The sequence below is a fragment of the Schistocerca piceifrons genome, chromosome 6 (genome assembly GCF_021461385.2).
Source record: "Schistocerca piceifrons isolate TAMUIC-IGC-003096 chromosome 6, iqSchPice1.1, whole genome shotgun sequence".
Lineage (NCBI taxonomy): Eukaryota > Metazoa > Arthropoda > Insecta > Orthoptera > Acrididae > Schistocerca > Schistocerca piceifrons.
In genome coordinates, this window is record NC_060143.1 from 407332784 (window position 1) to 407357285 (window position 24502).

Consider the following 24502-nt stretch of genomic DNA (forward strand, 5'->3'; position numbering starts at 1 on the left):
GAGTGACCCAGCTTACTGTGCACTTGTTGCACGTTAAGTCACAGCAGACGTTCACTCAAAGGTGATTAAGGAGAGGAAGCATTGTCCACCGGTAAGCCTGTTCGTGTGATTACTTTATTTCTTCTTGTTGAAACCAGTGAAAAGTGCTGTACACCTACCGAGAGGAAAGGAGATCTTGTGACAGGGATTCTCCCTGTATGCGATATTGTTCGTAAAATCTCTGGCTTTCCAGATAGAATCTTAGACTCTTCAGCGCAGTGTGCTCTGTTTTTGAAGCTTCCCGGCATTTTAAAACTGTGTGCCGACTAGGACTCAAACCCAAAAGCATGACTTTCTAACATCTCTCCCTCACAGCTTCAATTCTGCTATTACTTTTCTCCTGTTTTCCAAACTTTACAGAAGCCCTTCTGCGTGTCTTGCGATACCTATCACTTGTGGAAGAAAGTATACAGCGTGAAAATGGCATAACCACTGGTCAGGAGTGTTTGCTAAATGCATCTTTCGGTGACATTCACCACGCCTCACCAACATTGGCAAAATTTCATTCTGAGTTCGTTCATCTGGAATCCCCTTTTTTACCGACTCGACATAGTCATTTGTTTATGTATTATTGTTCAAAACAATTTAAGTACAAGAATTACTGAATCAGCACTGCCAAAAATGAAACATCAGAATGTTTTGAAAAACTGGGTAATAATGAAGTGGGGTTCAAAATAAGTTTCGAAAATTTTAAGTCGTCGGTAAAATTTTAAAATATAAAAAAGCATTAAGAAAGCAAAGGTAAAATTATTTACAGGACAAGATACCAAGAGGGTGAATAGAGCGTTATATATTTGTTAATATAAGTATATGACGACTGGTTGGAAAAAGACAAATAAAAAAACTCAGGTTCTTAGGTTTAAAATAATCTAGTTTCTAAAATTACAGTATTAAGAAAAGATGGAATGAGCCTTTATTCTGTAACACTTGTGTCGTCACAGTGGGCTAATCATTTAAAGCACTGAGAAGACATTCAGGTTTTAGTCCTCCAGTTCTACAGGGTGGAGAAAAATTGTCACGAAATTTTGACTCTGGATAGCTGATGCCAGTAGGAACCAAAATTACTAATGTGTAGGTCGACAACGAACCATTTTTAAACTTCGGAAACTTGTCGCCATGCGCTCCGATTTGCCGTGGACTTGTCCTGCTGCTGTTCGTCGGTTGACGGGCACCGCTATTGTTGTCGGTTCACACATACAAACGTCCTTCGCCCCGTCACTGCCCCAACGTGATACGCACACGTGTCGAATAGGTCTTGCTGTTTGTCTCCAGCTCACGTCAGAGGCGTTCACACGTAATTTTCACTTCGGAGCGCACACACGTCACCTGCGATTTAGTCATACAGTAAGCATGGCGGCACAGAATTCGTCTGAAGGACAACGAGATATGGTTTTTGTTTATGCACTAACCGACGGTAATGCGCATGAAGCTCGACGGTTGTATGAGGAACGGTACCCAGCAAGACACCACCCACACCCGCAAACGTTTACAGCAATTCACCGGTGACTTGGCGAAACAGGCTCGTTAGCGGGATATCATGGTGTTGCTGGAACACCTCGAACATGACGGGATGCTGCATTTGAAGAGACTGTTCTCGAGCGCTTCGAGGAAGCACCTATGACAAATACTCGAGCGGTTGGACACGACATGGGGTTCACTCATCGGTTAGTCTGGGAGGTTTTGAGGGATGACGGCCAGCATCCATTTAATTTCCACCCTTTCCGAGACCTAAATCCTGTGGCGGACTATGAACACAGGCTAGGGTTTTGCCGGTGTTGCACGAGATCCCGACTTCCCCGCCATTGTGCTGTTTACCGACGAGTACACCTCCCGTCGGGATGGCCTTTACAAGACTCGAAACATGGGCAAGGGGAAATCCTCACGTCACATACGTCCACGGACACCAGGAACGATTGTCGCTCAACATTTGGGCAGGTATTGTGGGTGAAAATCTGATTGGGCCGGTCCGTCTACTTCCTCGACTTACTGCGGCAAATTACCTTCACTTTTTTGTAAGAAACTCTACCCAAACTACTGGAAGATGTTCCCCTGGACATAACGGCTACGCATGTGGTTGCAGCATGATGGGGCGCCCGCACATAACAATAGTGCTGTGCGCTGCTATTTAAATGAACTCTTCGGCGGTCGGGTTATTGGCAGAGTTGCTCATAGGATATGAGGATATGGCCCCTGCGATCACCAGACCTCACGTCACCGGACTTTTTCCTGTGGGGATTCTTCAAGGTTCTAGTTCATCCACCCAAACGCGAACCACCTAGAAACGAAGAGGAATTAATGGATCGCATTCAACATGCCACCAATCTCATCAGGGCCGTACCAGGAATCTTCATCAAAACATAGTTGGACGTTACCAAGCTTGTACCGCGCCAGAGGGTCGCTAGTTCGACCACCTGTTTTAAGTAAACAATGTCCTAGCAAAAAAAAGGCCCTTTTCAGGGCCGACACAATTTGTAAAAAACTGTACGCGAACTAACACCTATTTAAGGGTTTGTTCCAAGTACGTGTTATCATGTAACTACAGTGGATGTGTCAGGACCCCGGCGGATTCGCCTCACGCCTACAGAGTGAAAGGCTGGGGCGCTGCCACCTAGCTTGTGGCCCACCATGGATACATCGCGATCTCCGGCAGGCAAAAAGCATTCGCGGTCATTCGTAGTCCAGAGCATCCGGCAACAGGGCAATCACGCGACCAATCAGATAGTGTGGCATCAAGTTTCCGTAGTTTAAAAATGGTGCGTTGTCGACATACACAACATTAGTAATTTTGGTTCCTACTGGCATCAGCTGTCCAGGGTTAAAATTTCGTGACACAATTTTTCACCACCCTAGATAGGCGACATCTTGCCCTCCAAGCGTTGTGGAAGCCGCATAACCGATTATCAGTGAAAAGACTGGATAAAACTGTTCTTAGTCGCTATACGGAGGAGTAATGGGAAGAATATGCAAGATATCATTTATTTTGTTTTGAGTACTATTCAGATGTCTTTTACATTATTTCTTCTGTAATTTAATAATTCAACGTCCAAATTGTTAACAACTGTGATCTTTAATGAAAATAAAAACATGTTATTCTATTTAAAAGTAGTGGAAATCGATTATCTGTCCCTAGTATAGATAAGGCTTTGAAAATAGAGATGGACATACCGTGTTCGTAGTCAGATGAAGACTTCCGACACAGGATTCGACACCACAAACGATTACAAGTAGACCAGCATCTACTGAAGGCCTCCTTACTCCTGTTGGTGCGTCGTCTCTCAAATGGTGAGACGTGTCACCATCGTAGACACTTGCTGTCAGACAACACCTGCTAACCACGTGCTTGGGACAGACTAATCATAGAGGTGAGTGCCGTTCTGTCTGCCCAGAACCTACGTTTATGTACGTATGACTCTCACAACGTACAAGGATGTGATCGGGCATGATCCCATACGCAGCTAAGACCAACCGACAGAGGTGGAGCGGCCATGTGACAACGGAGACGCATTCGCGAGAAGAGCTGTTCCAACACGCATCCAGCTGTCCTGATTTATATGTTGCAGGTGTTCTCTAATAACGTACGCGATCGTATGTTAAATCCTAATATTCCTTCCTCCCAACCCCCTCGCAGGTGACTCTCAACATATAAATGTACTGTTCGTCGGCAACAATTAACTGAGAACCAGATTTCAGTGCTAAAAGGAAAATAAATTAAAGTCAAATGACACTGAGCACTATGGGACTTAACTTCTGAGGTCATCAGTCCCCTAGAACTTAGAACTACTTAAACCTAACTAACCTAACAACATCACACACATTCATGCCCGAGGTAGGATTCGAACCTGCGACCGTAGCGGTAGCGCGGCTCCAGACTGTAGCGCCTACAACCGCTTGGCCACTCCGGCCGGCGAAATTAAAGTCACTAGCATAGATTAGGTGTTAATTTCATCTATATAATTGATAATATCAATAGTTTTACCAGTTATTTAAATACTGTTCATCACATATTATGTACACCGAAGCGCCAAAGAAATTGATATACGCATGCGTATTCAGATACAGAGATAAATAAACAGACAGAACATGGCGCTGCCGTCGGCAATGCCTATATTATACAATAAGTGTATGGTGCAGCTGTTAGATCGGTTACTGCTGCTACAATGGCAGGTTATCAACATTTCAGTGAGTTTGAACGTGGTATTATATCGGCGCACTAGCGTTAGGACACAGCATCTCCGAGGTAGTGATGAAGTTGGGATTCACGACCATTCACCGCGAATATCAGGAATCCATTAAAACATCAAATTTCCGACATCGCTGCGGCCGGAAAAAGATCCTGCAAGAACGGGGCCAACGATGACTGAAGAGAATCGTTCGACATGACAGAAATGCAACCCTTCCTCAAACAACTGCAGATTTTAGTGCTGGGCCATCAACAAGTGTCAGCGTGCGAACCATTCAACGAAACATCTTCGATGTGGGCTTTCGGAGCCGAACGCCCACTCGTGTGCCCTTGATGACTGCACGACACAAAGCTTTACGCCTCGCCTGGACCCGTCAACGCCGATACTGGACTGTTGATGACTGGAGACATGTTGCCTGGTCCGACGAGCACCGTTTCAATGGTATCAGGAGGATGAACGTGTACAGGTATGCAAACATCCTCATGAATCCATGGACCGTGCATGTCACCAGGGGGCTGTTCAAGCCGGTGGAGGTTCTGTAATGGTGTGGGGCGTGTGCAGTTTAAGTGATATGGGACCCCTGATACGCCTAGGTACGACTCTAACAGGTGACACGTACGCAAGCATCCTGTCTGATCACCTGAATTCATTCATCTGCATTGTGCATTCCGACGGACTTGAGCAATTCCAGAAGGACAATGCTACACCCCACAGTCCATAATTTCTATAGAGTGGCTACAAGAACACTCCTCTGAGTTTGAACACTTGCGCTGGCCACCAGACTTCCCAGACATGAACATTATTGAGAATCTCTGGGATACCTTGCAGTTCGAAAGAGATCTCCAGCCTCTCGTACTCTTACGGATTTATGGAGAGCCCTGCAGGATTCATGGCGTCAGTTCCCTGAAGCACTACGTCAGACATTAGTCGAGTGCATGGCTCATCGTGTTGCGGCACTTCTGCGTGCTCACGGGGGTCTTACACGGTATTTGGCAGGTGTACTAGGTTCTTTGGCTCTTCAGTGTATAAAAGTATGGGGACACTGGATGAGGCTTGTCTTGAGAAAGATCAGGGTGATTCTAGAGACATATAGAAAAAAGCGATGCAATACCGACCCAACGACTTATCTTGGAGATTGGTGCAGAATCGAGAAATTACGTTTGTAACATTTGTATACTGAAAGCCTCTATGATGGGGAGGACTTGTATGTTGGCGTGATAGACATAGGGGATCGAGTATTAGAGCTACAATACAAAAGAGTTCTGGAACAGCTGATATCATGTAAGGCAGAAGGGAGAGATACAGTAACATTCCATGAGAATTTCTAAAATCATTGGGGAATGTGACAACCAGACGTCTATTCACGGTGGTGCGTAGAATCTATGAGACTGGTCACGTACCATCAGTCTATCGGTTCTTTCGGTTAAAATATTATCCACATAATTCCGAAGACAGCAAGGATAGACAGGTGCGAAAACTATCACACAATCAGCTTAACTTCTCACGCATCCAAGCTGTTGAAGAGAATAATATACAGACCTGCATCAAACCAATCTTCGGACTGAAAATCACAACAACAACAACAGTTCTCAGTAAACCTCACGCCCTCTGTCTCTTCTCCCTCCTTTCCTCTTCCGCATTCGCTATTCATGCTTACTCTTTCAAGAAGTTTGACGTTTAAACTTTTCCTGTTTTTGTCCGTGCAGTTAATGTAATGTACTCGTCGAAAGGGCTGAGAATTAGATAGCATTACCTAAGATTTTAGCGAAAGAGCCAATAACGATAGTTATAGTCGAGAGGCATGAAAGGGAATCAGTGGTTGAGAACGGAAGAACACAGGTTTGCAGCCAGTCCCTGATGTTGTTTAACCAGTGCAATGAGGAAGCAGTAAATGAAAGCAAAGGAAAATATTGAGTAGAAATTAAAGTTCACAGAAAAGAAGTAAAAACTTTGTGGTTTGCTGATGACATTTTAATTCGGTCAGAGACGGCAAAGGACTTGCAAAAGCAGTTGATCGGAATGGATTGTGCCTTTAAAGGAGGATGTAACACGAACATCAGCAAAATCAAAACGAGGATGATATACTGGACATAAAATCCCACCTGAGGCCTGCGATCATTTTTGTGTTGATACTTGGCAACCGATGCTGTACAATCGCGATAACATGTTCTAATAAAAGAGTCAATTGAATATTTCATGACTTACTGTGATTGTACAGCACTGGATGCCAATTATTAACAGAACTAGGATAATGGAATGTTGTCACACTAAACCAGGTGAAGCTGAGGGAATTAGATTCTGAAACGAGACACTAACAGCGAAATAACTGGTGATGGCGGAAGTAGACAGGGTATAACGCAATGGCAAGAAAGGCGTTTCTGAAGAAATTTGTTTACATCGAATATAGTTTTAATTGTTGGGAACCCTTTTTTGGAGATATTTGTTTGGAGTGTAGCCATGCATGGAAGTGGACGATAGACAGTTCAGGCAAGAAGATAATAGAGACCTTTGAAATCTGGTGCTACAGGACATTGCTGAAGATTGGATGGGTAGATCGCGTTACTAATGAGGAAGTACTGAACGGAATTGGAGAGACGAGAAATTAGTGGCAGAACGTGACAAAAAGAAAGGATCTGTTGATAGGACACATTCTGGGACATCAAGGCATCACCAGGTAAGTATTGGAGGAAAGTATGCGAGGTAAAGGTCACCTACAGGAAGATCAAGAAATGAATATAGTAGTTAACAGTTTCAGAAGGATGTAGGGTGCAATTGTTATTCTGAGATGAAGAGACTTGCACAGGATAGAGTAGCATGTAGAGCTGCATCAAACCAGTCCTCAGACTGAAAACCACAACAACCTTCGCGAATGTTCTGTCTTTGTTTCATTACTATTATTAATACTAATTTCCCCTCGAAATGTATAATCGACAGTTTCTCGACAAATTAACTTCGAATGTCATGTAATTTGCGGAATGCATTCCAGTTTTATTTAGAGGATACAAATTGTCTAATATCGGAATCGAAGCTACGTCTTCCGTTTCTTCGTCATTCCCGCGTCACAAGCTAATGCAGTCGTGCATTTCACCATTGTTAAACTATTCCCCAGCAACGCTGCACCTCGAAATACGGTGGTCTCTCGTAACGAGAAAACTAACAGCACCCAGAGAAACAAGGTTTGCGGAGGAATACTAAAACTGTCGTTTTGCACGTACGCCGGCGCCAGCTGGCTGGTGTGAATGCGGGCAGCGGTCACTCACCGCACAGTATGTCGCACGAAGAGACGAGGTGCGTGATGACGACGTAGATGACGGCGAGCACGACCATGACGAGCAGCACGACCGCGCAGTAGCGCGCCATGGCTGGCACACGCCCGGGCAGTGAGTAAACGCGTCGCTGGCAGCTTAGCTTATTAGCCGCGCCGCTGCCGAAGCCGGAGGCAAAAAGGGCGCTCGCTGCCAACACAGCGTAGCCGCACTGACACGATCGTCCGCCGACCAGCCGGCCACACTCTGCCGCCGACGCTCCACGTGCCGGGCAAACGCTCTCAAAATACGGCACCCAGCGCATATTCACGCTGACACTAATAATCTGTCCACGGATAGTTATACTGCCTACTAACATTTTACGAGTAATACAGGAGTTACGCCGTCATTAGTGACTGTACAAAGACATAACTGGACCAGACGGGTTTGGGTTTACATTACTGGCCATTAAAATTGCTGCACCAAGAAGATGACGTGCTGCAGACGCGAAATTTAACCGACTGGAAGAAGATGCTGTGATATGCAAATGATTAGCTTTTCAGAGCATTCACACAAGGTTGGCACCGTGCTGACACGAGGAAAGTTTCCAACCGATTTCTCATACACAAACATCAGTTGACCGGCGCTGCCTGGTGAAACGTTGTTGCGATGCCTCGTCTAAGGGGAGAAATGCGTACCATCACGTTTCTGACTTTGATAAAGGTCGGATTGTAGCCTATCGCGATTGCAGTTTTTCGTATCACGACATTGCTGCTCGCGTTGGTCGAGATCCAATGACTGTTAGCAGAATATGGAATCGGTGGATTCATGAAGGTAATACGGAACGCTGTGCTGTATCCCAACGGCCTCTTATCACTAGTAGTCGAGATGACAGGCGTCTTATCCGCATGGCTGTAACGGATCGTGGAGCCACGTCTCGATCCCTGAGTCAACCGATGGGGACGTTTGCAAGACAACAACCATTTGCACGAACAGTTCGACGACGTTTGCAGCAGCATGGACTATCAGCTTGGAGGTAATGGCTGCGGTTACCCTTGAAGTTGCATCACAGACAGGAACGCCTGCGATGGTCTACTCAACGACGAACCTGGGTGCACGAATGGGAAAACGTCATTTTTTCGGATGAATCCAGGCTCTGTTTACAGCATCATGATGGTCGCATCCGTGTTTGGCGACATCGCGGTGAACGCACATTGGAAGCCTGTATTCGTCATCGTCAGACTGGCCTATAACCCGGCTTGATGGTCCCGGTCGCCTCTTGTTCGCATTGACGGCACTTTGAACACAGTGGACGTTACATTTCAAATGTGTTACGACCCGTGGCTCTACCCTTCATTCGATCCCTGCGAAACCCTACATTTCAGCAGGATAATGCACGAACGCATATTGCAGGCCCCGTACCGGCCTTTCTGGATACAGAAAATGCTCGACTGCTGCCCTGTCCAGCACATTCTCCAGATCTCTCACCAATCGAAAACGTCTGGGCCATGGTGGCCGAGCAACTGGCTCGTCACAATACGCCAGTCTACTCTTGATGAACTGTGGTATCGTGTTCAAGCTGCATGGGCAACAGTACCTGTACACGCCATCCAATCTCTGTTTGACTCAATGCCCAGGCGTGTCAAGGCCGTTACTCCGGCCAGAGGTGGTTGTTCTGGGTACTGATTTCTCAGGATTTATGCACCCAAATTGCGTGAAGATGTAATCACATGTCAGTTCTAGTATATTTGTCCAAAGAATATCCGTTTATCAGCTGCATTTCTTCTTGGTGTAGCAATTTTAATGGGCAGTAGTGTATTTAAACCATCTACCATTTACATTGGTCAGTTTTTTTATCTCCTACTTCATTTCCATACGTTCGAGTTTTAGCACACTGCACTTCACTCACGCACAAAACTTTCTCTTTTGTATCTTTTTATACGCTGAAGAGCCAAAGAAACTTGTACACAGACGTAATACCATGTAGTGCCCCCGCGAGCACGCAAAAGTATCACAACACAAACTGGCATGTACTCAACTAATGTCTGAAGTAGTGCTGGAGGGAACTGACTCCATGAATTCTGCAAGGCTGTCCATAAATCCGTAAGGGAACGAGGGGGTGTAGATCTCTTCTGAACATCACGTTGCAAGACATCCCAAACATGCTCAGTAATGTTCATGCATGGGGAGTTTGGTGACGGAAGTTTTTAACTCAGACGAGTGTTTCTGGAGGAACTCTGTAGGAATTCTGGACATGTGGGTTGTCACATTGTCCTTCTGGAATTGCCTAAGTCCACCGGAACGCACAATCGACATGAATGGATGCAGCTGATCAGACATAATGCTATCGTAGGTACCATCTGTCAGAGTCGTGTCTAGACGTATCAGGGGTCCCATAACACTCCAACTGCACGCTCCCCACACCATTACAGAGCCTCCACGGGCTTGAACAGTCCCCTTTTGACATGCAAGGTCCATGGGTTCATGATATTGTCTCCATACCCGTACACGTCCATCCACACAATTTGAAACGAGACTCGTCCGACCAGGCATCATGTTTCCGTTCATCAACAGTCTAATGTCGGTGTTGACGGGCCCAGTCGAGGTGTAAAGCTTTATACATGTATATGAAGATGGTATGTTTTTTCGGATATGTCCATCATATATATATATATATATATATATATATATATATAGGGTCTCACGGGAGGCGTGCCAGAGGTAAGTTCCTACAGTCGCACTATCCTCTGTGTCCTCGGTGGCTCATGCGGATAGAGCTTGTGCCATGTAAACAATAGATACCGGGTCGGGGCACACATTTTCAACTGTCCCCGTTGACTTACATCAACGCCTGTATGCAGCTAGGGGTATTCATTTCATTGAAAAGCTTTATGTCGTGCAGTCATCAAGGGTACACGAGTGGGCCTTCGGCTCCGAAAGCCCACCTCGATTATGTTTCGTTGAATGGTTCGCACGCTGACATTTTGCTGATGGCTCAGCACTGAAATCTGCAGCAATTTGCGGAATGGTTGCACTTCTGTCACGTTGAACGATCCTCTTTAATCGTCGTTGGTCACGTTCTCCCAGGATCTTTTCAGGCCGCAGTGGTCGGAGATTTCATGTTTTACCGGATTCCCGATATTCAAGGTACACTCGTGAAATGGTCGTACGGCAAAATCCCCACTTTATCGCCACCTCAGAGATGCTGTGTCCTATCGCACATGCGCCAACTATAATACAACATTCAAACTCTCTTAAATCTTGATAACCTGCCATTCTAGCAACAGTAAACGATCTGACAACTGTGCCAGACACTTGTTGTCTTGTATAGACGTTGCCGACCACAGCGCCGAATTCTGCCTGTTTACATATCTCTGTATTTGATTGCATATGCCTGTACCAATTTCTTTGGCACTTCTGTGTATTTCCATAGCCAATTTTTATTATACACTAGCTGAAAAATCGGATGTTGCGTGGTTACCCATTCTACGAATTTTCTACTACAGACGAAAACAATTTCGTACGCTAGACGCCGATGCTCCGCGGTCTACAAAACGATTTTGCAAACGTCTTTATGGCAACGCCGCTTCATAGCTCTATAAACAGCTATTGTTTTCGCCTAAAGTCGCTTGAGCTTCACTGTTGAAAGCTGACGAAAGCACTGCGAGCTGTCAGGAATTTCCTTAAATTGATTCGAGTGTAGGAGTGTCGTAGTAGTAAGGAATAAATGTATTAAAACTTCATGCATGCCGCATTTCCTCGTGCGTCTCACTGTTGATATATTTGTGGAGGTACATTCAGTGGCATGTGTGGATACGGTCTGTAATTTATGTTGCGAATAAAGATAGTATCAAATTACTGATAGATTTAAGCGTCATGCACAATGCCGCAGTAGTTCACGCATGTCATTGTTTATGACTTTCTATCTCCTGGTCTATGTGCCATACACTTATAAAATTTTGCAGGTACATCCAGTGACATATTTGGGTACTGTTTGAAAAATGTGTTGCCAATATAGCAGCAAAGAAGTAATGAATTTAATCGTTATGCACGATGAGGCAATTTTTTCACGCATCTCGTTGTTTATGATGTCAAATCTCCTGAACTATGATAGATACTTCTCATCCCCGCAGCGATTGGTGCCTGATAGTAAGGGATATGTCTACCAGGTTTGTATGAAATCGATCCAGTGATTTAGGTGGACACATACAAATATCCATTTTTATATAGGATGGTTCAACAGGAACGTTCCGACTGTTGACTCAGTTTGAATTTCTCGTACTCGGTGTCTACCATGGCGGAGTTCACTTGTGAGCAAAGTGTGCTAATCGTGAAAACGTTTTATCAGAATCGAGAAAGTTATGCTATAACTGTCAGGTGACTTCGCGCAATGCTAGGGCGTAACGAGGCACCGAATAAATCAACAGTTCGCAGACTTATGAAAAAGTTACTTGAGACGGATTCAACAGTAAACCTTAAAAGTCCTCGGAGTCGTCGTTCTGGCCGAAATGAGCAGAACATTGCGGCTGATTCGTGACAGTGTGGCTGTTTGCCCAATGAAATAAGTTCATCACCGTTGCCTAGTTAGTGGCCGTGCGGTTCTAGGCGCTACAGTCTGGAACCACGCGACCGCTACGGTCGCAGGTTCGAATCCTGCCTCGGGCATGGATGTGTGAGATCTCCTTAGGTTAGTTAGGTTTAAGAAGTTCTAAGTTCTAGAGGACTGATGAACTCAGAAGTCCCATAATGTTCAGAGCCATGTGAACCATGTGTGCGTTGCCAACTTAAACTCTTCTTTAATATTCTCTAGTATAATCTCCATAACCGTCCGTATAAAATTCAGCTGACCAGAAGAGATGACAGTTTATTGACTGGGTTCTGATAGGATGACAATTTTGAAAAAAAATCATCTTCAGTGATGAAGCACACTTCCACTCAAATCGTTTTGTGAATAAGCAGAACTGCCCTATCTGGGTGTCATAAAATCCTTACATGATCCAAGAAAGGGGAACGCATTCACAACGAGTAAGAGTTTGGAAGCGGCGTTTGGTCGGGCGGTGTCATCGGTCCTTATTTTTTTGAAAATGTGGCAGGACAAGCTGTGACAGTCAGTGGAGATCGATGCCGTACGAAGATAAGGGAGTTCTTGTGGTCTCATTTGAACGGAATGGATATTGAGGAGTTGCTATTTCAGCAGCATGGTGCCGCCTGCTACACTTCCCATGAAACAATTCAGTTACTCCATGAGCGTTTTCCGAATTGCACCATTTACCACAGTGCTGATCATCAATGGCCACAAAGGTCATTTGACGTCACTCTTTGTGATTGTTTTCTTTGGGGTCAACTTAAGTCAATGGTGCATGCCAATGAAGCCTGAAACATCCGTGACTTGAAGGAGGAAATTCGATTAGTTGAAGGCGGAAACTTATCCCGCACTCGTAGTCAATGTCATGGACATATTTCTTGCATGCCAGCGCAGTAGAGGAGGTCATATGTCTCACATTTTTCATGCATGAAATGGGAAGCTAAGGTGAACGTGTTTATGTATTGTTTGTGTTTTTTGTAAAAATAAATTTCTTATTTTGATGTATCAAAACCGGTGCTCTTTTTTAACCACCCGGTATGGATTTTTTAATTAAGTACCACGAATAAATAATGATTATGGCAACGGCCTTGCCGCAGTGGATACACCGGTTACCTTAAGATCACCGAAGTTAAGCGCTGTCGGACGTGGTCTTCTCTTGGATGGGTGACCATCCAGCCACCATGCGCTGTTGACATTTATCGGGGTGCACTCATCCTCGTGATGCCAATTGAGGAGCTACTAGCTTCGGTCAAGAATACCATCTTACGACCGGGAGAGCGGTGTGCTGACCCCACGCCCCTCCTATCCGCATCCTCCACCGAGGATGACACGGCGGCCGTATGGTCCCGGTAGGCCACTCGTGGCCTGAAGACGGAGTGAATAAATAATGATTATATACACTTATCGTTATCCGCGAAAACATGAAGTTTCTGGCCTGTTTCAGCTTCTTGGATAATTGGCTGTAACTGTGAAGAATAAATAAATAAATTAAATTAATCCACATTGTATACTTGTTTTGATCTCCTGGACTGCGATCGATTTCCTTCACACTCAATGAGGTCAAAACAAAGTACATGTGAACCTATAAAAACAAACGAGAAAATATTGTGTGTGAGGATACATAGAAATAACGCAAGCGCCTAAAAACTGACCACCGAATATTCTTAAAAATAAAACGAAGCAGGTCTTCCCTGGCAAAGATTTGATGGAGTCATTAATGCCAGAGTAACTCGCATTTCCGCATTTCCTTTATATTTTTTTTTTTACAACTCTACTTCATAGTCCTCAATCAACACAAATAGTTCATCCTGTTTACCAGTGTCAATCTTTTCAGGAATACAACAATTAAGCGAATGGGCAGCAACGCCGTCCTTTATTCAGTGGATTAATGATTTTTGGTGTGCAGATTTAGGCAACTTATGGTACTGGATGGTGTCCAACGCTAACTGAGATTAAGATGACATTCTGATAGTAAAAGAATAAACAAATAAATGGTAGATAAGCAATAATAAAAATGTCCTTATCCCCTTACCGAACAGAAGGCAAGAAGAAGAAGATTAAGTGTCCCTACTCTCAATTCAGAGTGAAAAAATATCGATGGTATAATGTGCTGATTACATTGCTATCCTCAGTGAAAGTGAGGAAGAATCACAGAACCTGTTGAGTAGAGTGTACGGTTCAATGAGTTGTTTAAGTAAACCAAGGAAAGACGAAAGTAGGGAGGACGAGCGGAAATGAAATTAGCGATAAATTTAACATCAAAACTGGACAGCATGTGGCAGATGGAGTAATGGAGTTTTGCTGCCTTGGAAACAATATTACGTATGAAAGACAAAGCAAGGATGATTTTTTTTTAAGTCAGTGATCACAGAACGTTTGGTCTTTTAGTCCATCGATTTAGAGCAACAATGACCGTCTTAAGATCTGCAGTAAAACCTGGCAAAAATGAAGTACAAATAGTAGGTAGTTGGTTCACATCTTAAAACAATAATATATGCCATAATGAAAAACATTACTTTCATAGCTGTGGAAACTTGCGCTTATAATATGGCGATGCATACCTGTTTTACGACGTTTCGTAACATAATGAAGCCATAGTGGTATTATCATAAAATACACATAAAATCAGCTTAGTATCGTCGTACATACTTGAAATACGATGTAAGCTAGGCCACAGCGCAGGCGGAGCCATACCAGTCAACAGCACTACTGTTCATAAGAAACTGCAGAACAGCAGTCACAACTTATGTTTGAGCAGCAAGATCGCTCGATGTCGCTGCTGTAAGTCTACACATATTAGTCAGTTGTAAAATTGTACAGAACGCACAAAATATGGACTACAACAGGTAAGTTTATAGTGTATTTAACAAGTGTATACGTTGTCACAGTAATAAAATGTTATGAGTTGAAACCACTGTTACGACTTAAGCACCAGTTGTTAGCAGCAGACACAGTGGCTGCGCCAAAGACTGAGACGACGTGGAGTTTTACAATTATTTATTGAACTTTCTTTACAATTTCTCCCTCATCGTCGCTGCCCAGCCCTCCGTCTGGCTGCTGCTGTGTAGATTCTCCGACAATGCGCGCAACGTGCGCCGCTGATCGCACTCGGGAGTCTCAAGCCACCAGCGCTCCGCTTGAAGCCAGGATGCCCTGTGGTTGAGGTGAACTCGTCGCCGCCCGGCGCCCAGTACGGACATGCTCACGGAGCCGCATCGCCGTGAGGTCAGCTGCCGAGGCCTGCTGCACCGGCAGCTGGGAAGTCGTCAGTAGCGATGTCCGCGAGATCCCGTCATGGACGGACCACGTGCCGTGGGGCCGGGTTGCCGTGAAGTCAGGGCGTCGTTCCCCGGCAGCGCCTGTGACCAAAACCACACTGCGGCCGGTCTTGCTGGAAGTTCTCGCTATAGTTAGTCAGTCATGGTGGCGACCGAACTCGGGCCGACCTCCAGAGCTGAAGTTGACATCTGGCGGCGAACGGATGACTCCTGCGAGCTGGAACAGACTTCCGGAATCGTCACCTACGAAGATTGAACATTCGGACATGGACCACATCCGTCCTCAGATCCGAACTGCTTCCTAATGGCTTCTGTCGCCACCTGCACTCCACTATTTATATCTGGCAGGAGGACGTTTTTTACCCTAGGTGGTAGCTTTTTGTTATTACTCCCGCAGTATATTACAGTGTAACTTAGCGTGCAGGCCTCACTTCCCCCTTCTCCGGCCGGTGTGGCCGTGCGGTACTAGGCGCGTCAGTCTGGAACCGCGAGACCGCTACGGTCGCAGGTTCGAATCCTGCCTCGGGCATGGATGTGTGTGATGTCCTTAGGTTAGTTAGGTGTAAGTAGTTCTAAGTTCTAGGGGACTGATGACCACAGCTGTTAAGTCCCATAGTGCTCAGAGCCATTTGAACCATCACTTCCCCTTACTCAGCACTTCAGGCTTCGCTCGGCGCTTGGTCTGTGTGTGTCCTTACATCAGCCAGTTGGTAGACTGCTGCTGTCAGCAAGGCTATCTGTGCCTGCCTACTTCGCAACACTTTGGTCGCAAGCGCGCCTCTGTTTTGCCATTCTCCACTGCGTGAAGCAACGCTTACTGCATGTGGCCGCAACACCACAAATAAAGTTTGATTTAGAGTTGTTAAAAAATGTTTAAATGACAAAGTTTGATTCTGAGAGGTTTTTGTGGTTATTTGAGATAAAAACCATAAAGTACAGAAGAACCAGGTTACGGTACTCACAATATAACACAAGAATTATAAAACATCTAAGGAAAAAGCCAAATAGATGAAAACAGTAGACCAAAATGAGTAATAACCGCCCTCTACTGACGTAGCCACCAGAATGTAGCAAAAGTGAAAAGTCGGAGGAACTTTGAAACATGTATGTAACGCAGCAGCGATGGCGAGGCATTGCAGCATCTCTGACCAGAGGGTCGGCGCTTGACCGCGCGAGTGTTGCGAGCAGTTCGCTAGTTGTCGCTATGCAGAGCAGTACTCTGTCTGTAGTCGTGGAGGTCTGTAGCTCGATTTAGTTACGAGCAGTCGGTCAGTAGTAGTCGTGCAGTGCAGTGCAGTAGTAGTCGTCATGTAGAGCAGTTCATTCGAGTAGAGATGTGTGTGTAAGGAGGCGGGAAGCGTCGACATGGCATTCTGGTCAAGAGGCTAAATGAGGTATATTCTTAATTAAGGTAATCAATAGATAATGTAAAGTTTATTAATTGTAATTAATTTCCAACAAATGCCCCAATAATAATAATTTTTATTTTAAAAGCATTTTTTCAAAATTTTATTTTTTATTGAACTAAAGATTTCGTTGCACTTCCCATTTCATTCCACTTCTTTTAAAGAAAATTTTCAGTAAAATTACAGAAAAAAAGGAATATTATTATTTGCAATGCAGTTCCTCCAAGCCGTGCGCAAAGATAAGAGCAGAAATTTGACATCCAGTTATTCTGAGGTAAGACTTTAATTCCGATTGTTTTGCACAGGGCCAAAGACCGATATTTCGGTTTAATTGAATTTTCTTATCACTGAATGGACTTTAATTTTTTGTGAAGAATTTATATTTGAGTCAGATTGCGAATTTCACATTTTTGTTGCCATTGTCAGTACATTTCATTGTGGGCAGGTTACGCTTAGAGCAATGTCCATTAGCATTCTTAAATAATATTGTCCATACTTTTTCAAAATTATTGTGGGGAGGTTACACTCGGCTCCCATTTGTATTAAGTATTGTCATTTTCTTTTAAATTACGGTGGGGAGGTTACACTTGGCGACACCCAGTCCAGGATCGTATTTCGTCGAGAGTCTTTTGAACAACAGTCAGATATCTGCTCTTATTTGCTTAGATATAATTAGGATTTGGCACAACGCTTTTACTAAATTTGTGACTTTCTTTCTACAGGTCAGCGGCAATTCGTTGCTCTATTGTATTTGTGTGTTGCTTTTGCATTTGTGCTTATTTGTTTTTGAATAATTGTGACTACTGTAAAATGCCGCGAAAGACTGTGAATAGTGTATCGCGAGGTATTATGAACGAAACTACCGATTTAAACAACTTTACCGATAGGACTTGTGATACGCAGTGTAATGATGTCAATCCTGCGTTCACTAACAATCAGTGCATTACAACCACTAGTGATGACTTTTATATTAATGACGAACAAACGAACTCGATTGTGTCTTGTGTTGATTTGACGACAATTGATGATGCGGGACGCACTATTGTAATGAGCGCTGCCCAGCTTAACACAACTGGTTTACTAAATTCACGTGAGGAACAGACAAATTTGTCTAATGAAAATGGACAGTGTTCTGAAAGTACGACGGATCCATTTAATTCAGAAATAATGACCGACAGTGTACATTCGACTGACAAACCTTTTTGTAAATCTCAAAATAACCAAATGGTTATAGAAAGCGAAACAATTCCAGATCCACCATTAAACAGCACAGAGAATAGAAATGCTAATTTTGTGTCGGATCCACTTAAGGCATTGTTGCTACAAATTCTTGAATCAAACAAACAGCAAAGTGAGAAAACTAACAACAATCTCAAACAACTCAGTGAACAGGTCAAACAACAGAACGAAAAACAAGACAAACTTAATGAACAAGTCAAACAACAGAGTGTAGATAACAAACAATTTAAAGAGAATTTCAAACAACTTAGTGAACAGCTCAGACAACAAAATGAAAAATTAGACGACAATTCCAGACAGCTTGGCGAACAAATTAGAGCCGTTGCCGCGCAGTGCCACGACACTAAGGAACAGTTGCGCGTGGAAATTGAAGCTTGTTCACAAAAAAATAGCGAAGAAATTAAGTATGTTGCGCAAGAATTAAAAGAAATGCAAACAGCCGCAACAGAAACACTTAGAGTGGAAATTAGTACTGTCGCTAAACAATGCTCTGAAAAGGCTACACAATTACGGGACGAGTTTAAAGCAATGACAGCAGAACTTTCGCGCACAATGGATGAAAAGATCGACGCGAAATTCGACCAACAGAACACTCAGATTGACGAACGCTTTAATCTTCACATACAAAACAGTGATATGCGTTTCCGCAAATTTATTCAGGATCAAAACAAAGTGAAACGACAAGTAATGGAAACAATCACAGCACAGAGACAGGAAGACAAACGTAAAATGTTCGCGAAAGCGAAGACGTATGTAGACAATAGTATTACTACAGTGTCCGACAAAATTAATACCATAGAACAGTTAAACGCGGAATTACGGGATGAAATTTCTGATCTTAAATCAAAAACAGATACACACACAGTAAATATTCAAACAGTGACAGACAGATTCGAACAATTAGATCTAACACAGGATTGCGATGTCATCAAAGCTGATGTCAAAAAACTGAGCGAAACTACGCGTAAGTTGCAAAAACAGATTAATGCGTCCGATTCTAAAACCGATGATCAGGTTAAATTACTGACTGAAAAATGTGATGAATTGGCCAGTCGTATTGATGTTATCGAAAATACTAATGACAATAAATCAGACGATACTTCACCGGTTTCATTTAACCAAACACCTGAATTTCAAAATTTACAGCAGACAATTAATGAGATCGATTCATCTAACAACACGTTACGTAGGAAGTTGTCAAATTTACAACAAGAAGTAACAGAGATGAAAAACATTTCAGTTAATAACATGCCACAACAGACGCCACTTTATGAACATGTGTCAGACTCACGCAGCGCGTATAATTTGGGTAATCTACAGAGAGTACGGGACTTAGATTCCGATCAACCACAGTTCAATAGATTCTCTTACGATCCTGAACCTGTTCCATCACACAGAGATGATAATTTCGACTACAAACATTTTCTGTCAGTGAGAAAGTTTAAGGTTTTCAAAAACGATAGAACGCAGATTCACCCACAGGATTGGATTCAACAATTTAGCTTTGCTCTTCCACCGACTTGGCCTGTAACACATAAACTTGAATTTATTTGCAGTTTTTTGGAAGGCGAACCGGCAACTCGTATGAGACCGATCGCGAGACAGTGTTACTCAGTAGAGGAATTTCAGAATGCTTTTCTGTCAGCGTACTGGTCGAAAACGACACAGCGCGGAATTAAAGATCAACTAATTAGTTTGCCAAATTATGAGAACTCCAATTTTCCCAGTGTCACGCAATTTTTTGAGCATATGGTCCAACAAAATCAATACCTAAGTGAACCGTACAGTGAATCTGCACTTATACAATTATGCATTTCCAAATTACCACGGTCATTACGAGTGTCGCTTCTAACAGGTCAGCAAAAAGAAAATATTTCAGCGTTCAGAGATCTTTTACAGCTCTTGGAAGTACAGCAATCTGATTATTCTTTTGTAAACAAAAACTTTTCTTATAATAACCAAGGTCAACAAAAGTACAGCAATTATGATCAGACACGTAATTTTAATAGGAAAGATAACAGACGCTTTAGGAACAACTACCAAAATTCTAATAACAGCCAAAATTCTAATTATCAATATCGTCAAACTTTTCAGCAACAGGAACCGCACTTTAGTAACAATAGAGGTATTTCACAACAACAACATCAAAACCAGCCGGTTAGCATACCTAACCAACAATGGAATGCACAAGGTCAACCAGGCTTTAATGTTCCGCCGCGTGCGCATATAGTCCAAGATCCAACAAATAGTAATGCACAGCAGCAAGGAAACAACTATGTACAAAGAAGACAGTATTTCAATTCCCATCGCAATACACCGTATAGGAATGACTATTACGACAGACGTAAAAATAATGAGAACAATTTTCAGCGTACATCTAACAACAGTCGGTCATACCAACAGCAAAATTATGCACGAGAACCTATTCTCATGAACGAACCCGACAGTAGGTATCATCCAGAGCGTAACACGTCTGGAAGAAGTAATAGAACAGTTCAAATAGTAGAAATGTCACAGAATCCTCCTAATAATAACAACACGTCAGATAGAATCTGACTAGATAATGTACAGGACGCATCTTCCAATAATACAAGCACTACCTTAGACACGCAAAATGTTGTTCACGAAAATGTAATTACTTTTGACGACATCAGAGACACTCTTTTACAGGAAAGACCAGTTATTCAGAAAACCATTACACATCATGTTATCGAAATTGAAATTGGTTCATCGAAATTTCCAGCAGTAATCGATTCCGGATCACCAATATCAGTAATAAATGAAGAAACTTTTAACGAGTGTAACAAAGAGAATACCTGTCCGACATTACCTTTAGGCAAAACAAAAGTGAAAGGAGCAGTATCGAGTAAAGGAGTAGACGTTAAATTACAGACGCATTTATCATTTTGTATTGCAGGTCATACTTTTCACTCTAATTTTTGGATTGTTCCTTTATTGACAACAGACGTTATATTAGGTACGAATTTTCTGGTACAATACGACGCAGTTATTGATTTTCAGAATTCTTATTTAATGTTAAAGGATGAAAATGTACAACTTGCTTTAGAATTTCAGCACTCACTATCTGCGGAAGAACAAACAATTAACCGCACAGAGGTCATTTCCGCAACACGTAACATAGACTGTAATCCCACATTGTTCACGGATACGTACGTACACAACTATAATACTCCAGACGAAGCTGACTACGACGTAATGCAATTGATTTCTGATAAGGTTAAAGAGAGCAGTGCAACTACAGACGACGAACGAACGCAATTACACGAAATTCTTTTACAGCAAGCTCCAGTTTTTGACAACATTCCTGGTACTATGTCCGGTTTTATGTATGAATTTCAAGTCAAACAGCACGATACATTTAAAGCAAAGCATTATCCCATTCCATATATTCACAGAGAACAGGTTAAAAAAGAGCTGCAAGATATGCTTGATCAAGGAATTATTGAACCAGCAGTTAGTCCGTACATAAACCCGCTACATATTGTTAAGAAGAAAGTTGGCTCACTTCGCCTTGTACTTGATTCACGTCACATTAATGACATTATTATTAATGAAACAGATCGACCACAGACATTAGAGGAACTTCTACAGAAATTTCACGGTACAGCTATTTATTCTACACTAGATTTGAAATCGGGATTTTGGCAAATTCAACTTCATCCGAATTGCAGAAAATATACAGCTTTTCTATGTTTTGGCGACTGTTATAAATTTTGCAAATTACCGTTCGGCTTAACTATTTCTTCTGCAGCTTTTATTCGCGGTTTGAACACAATACTTCCGACAGAACTTAAAGACAGAATTACGACGTATGTAGACGACATTCTTATCGCAGAAGCTAACTGGTCTGAACACAATGTGATTTTAGAACAACTGTTGCAAACTTTTCATGCACAAGGACTTACAGTTAATCTTAGTAAATCGCACTTTGGCAAAACTTCCATAAAATTTCTTGGACACGTAATTTCAGCAGAAGGCATTGCACCTGATCCGGAAAAACTTCAAGCTCTACGTGACATTACTGTTCCTACGACAAAAAAGCAATTACGCAGTTTTTTGGGCTTAATTAACTTTTTTCGTAAATTTATTCATCACTCTGCTTTAGACACACCCAGATTATGCCAATTAACAGGTAAAAATACTATTTGGTCTTGGGATAAGCAAGCACATTCTGAGTTCATGAACCTGAAGCATGCTTTGTTGAATGCTCCACTTTTATCGCACCCAGATCTTACCAGAAATTTTTCCATTGCCACTGACAGTTCCAACACCGCTTTAGGCGTACACATTTTTCAGGAAATAGAAGAAGATGGCTCTACAGTAATTAAAAACATCGCATTTGCAAGCCGCATTTTGTCACCTGCTGAACGAAATTACTCCGTTACAGAATTGGAAACATTATGTGTTGTATGGGCTTTCACGAGATTTAGGCATTTTGTTTATGGCAGACATACCACAGTTTACACAGACCACAGAGCGATACAATTTTTACTTTCGGCTAAATTTACTCACGACAGATTAAGTAGATGGAAACTTTATTTACAAGAATTTAATTTTACAATAGTTCACATTCCCGGTACACAAAATGTTATAGCAGACGCACTATCGCGTTCTCTCGGCAACAATCAGCAAGACGTAGCAACCAACTTCTGCAAAACAAATTTCAGTGTCATGTACATTCAGCAAGTTGCATTTGAAAATTTTATTTCATCGTCATTACAGGACATAGCACAAGAACAAAACAAAGACAATGTGTGGAAAGAAATTAAACACCTTTGGCAAGATAAGAATAATGTTACGATTAGAAACCATTACACTGTGCGCAATGACATTCTGTTTCGCCGCTCTCATCCTGACAGCAACAATTGGTTATTATGCATTCCTGACGAACTGGTTAACAAATTAATTTGGTACACTCATTTAAGTTACGCACATTACGGAGCACGAAAATGTTTTCTTATACTGAGACAGAACTGTTATTGTACCAACATGGAGAAACGTATACGACGAGTTTTAGCGTCTTGTAAAATTTGCCAGAAAGCTAAATCAGACACCGCTTCACATATTCCTCCATTACATCCCATTATACCTGTTAAATTAAGACATATGGCTGCAGTAGATATTTTTGGTCCGATTCCGAGAACTAACAGAGGTTTTTGCTACATCTTTGTCGCTGTTGAGCTCACTTCAAAATTTGTTACTTTCACTCCATTACGCAAAGCTACTGCTAAAACTGTTTCGAAAGCATTTGTAAAACATTTTCTATTTCATGTAGGGCATGTAATGAGAGTAATTTCTGACAATGGATCTCAATTTCGTAGTACCGTATGGACACGCATGTTACGAGCCAGAAACATTTCTCCGATTTATATATCCAAGTTCCACGCTTCTTCGAACCCCTGTGAAAGATTAATGAAAGAAATTGGTAAGCTGTGCAGAATATACTGCCACAAAAGACATATTGATTGGGATACACACATACTCTCATTCCAAGATGTAATTAATTCCATTCCAAATGAATCCACTATGCTATCTCCGTCTGTTATACTGAAAAACGTTGAACCACCAAACAAAATTAAAGAATTAGTAAAATTTCCCAAAAAGTCGTCGCCTACGACACCACGAAATAATTAACATTGCGCTGAACAACATCAAACGTGCCGCAGAGCGCCGGAGAAGACAGCAAAAACAGGTTTGTACACGCCGCGACTTTCACGTTGGACAGAAGATACTAGTACGTACACACTATTTATCCAGCAAATTAAAAGGTAAGTGCAGTAAATTTGAACTTCTATACGCAGGTCCATATCGGATTCGCAGCATTCCTCATCCCAATGTTGTACACGTCGAAACTTTGAGAACCAGAAAATCGAAAGGCAATCACCATATCTCAAACATTAAACCGTTTATTGAGTGAAACCACTGTATGATTCAACACACTATGATGCCATTTACTAATGCAATTATTTCACCTGACTAACTACTGATGATTATCGTATTTTTTTCTTGGCAAGTGCCCGGCAAGGTAAGGTTAGCAGGTCACTTTTCTTGTCGTTACACATCAGACCGTGCATATTTTTCCAGATGAACTTACGTATTTTATGACTAATTATGCAATTGTATGTAATGACGTAGTAATTTTATCAAATTCTCTCTCCATTAAAGTCTTTAATTCTCGCCTCTATTAACTACACTACATACAAGCTGAACACAACGAACGTCACATTTGTCTTTTTATGTACGATTGTATTCCAGTTTTGTTTATATGCACTGTGAAATAGTTAAATAGTTAAGATATAACACACACCAGTTGACTTTGACATTTTTTTTGCCCTATGACACCTCAAGATCGTGACTGTTTTACATTTTTGCTGCTGCATTGTATCATTCTGTGTACATTTTTGCATTTGAACACTGTCAATGTCTTTGACATATTACGTTTTCTGTCATGTTATGCTATATGGTTAATTATGTCACCATAAACCAGTCAGTATTTAGTGGGTATAGG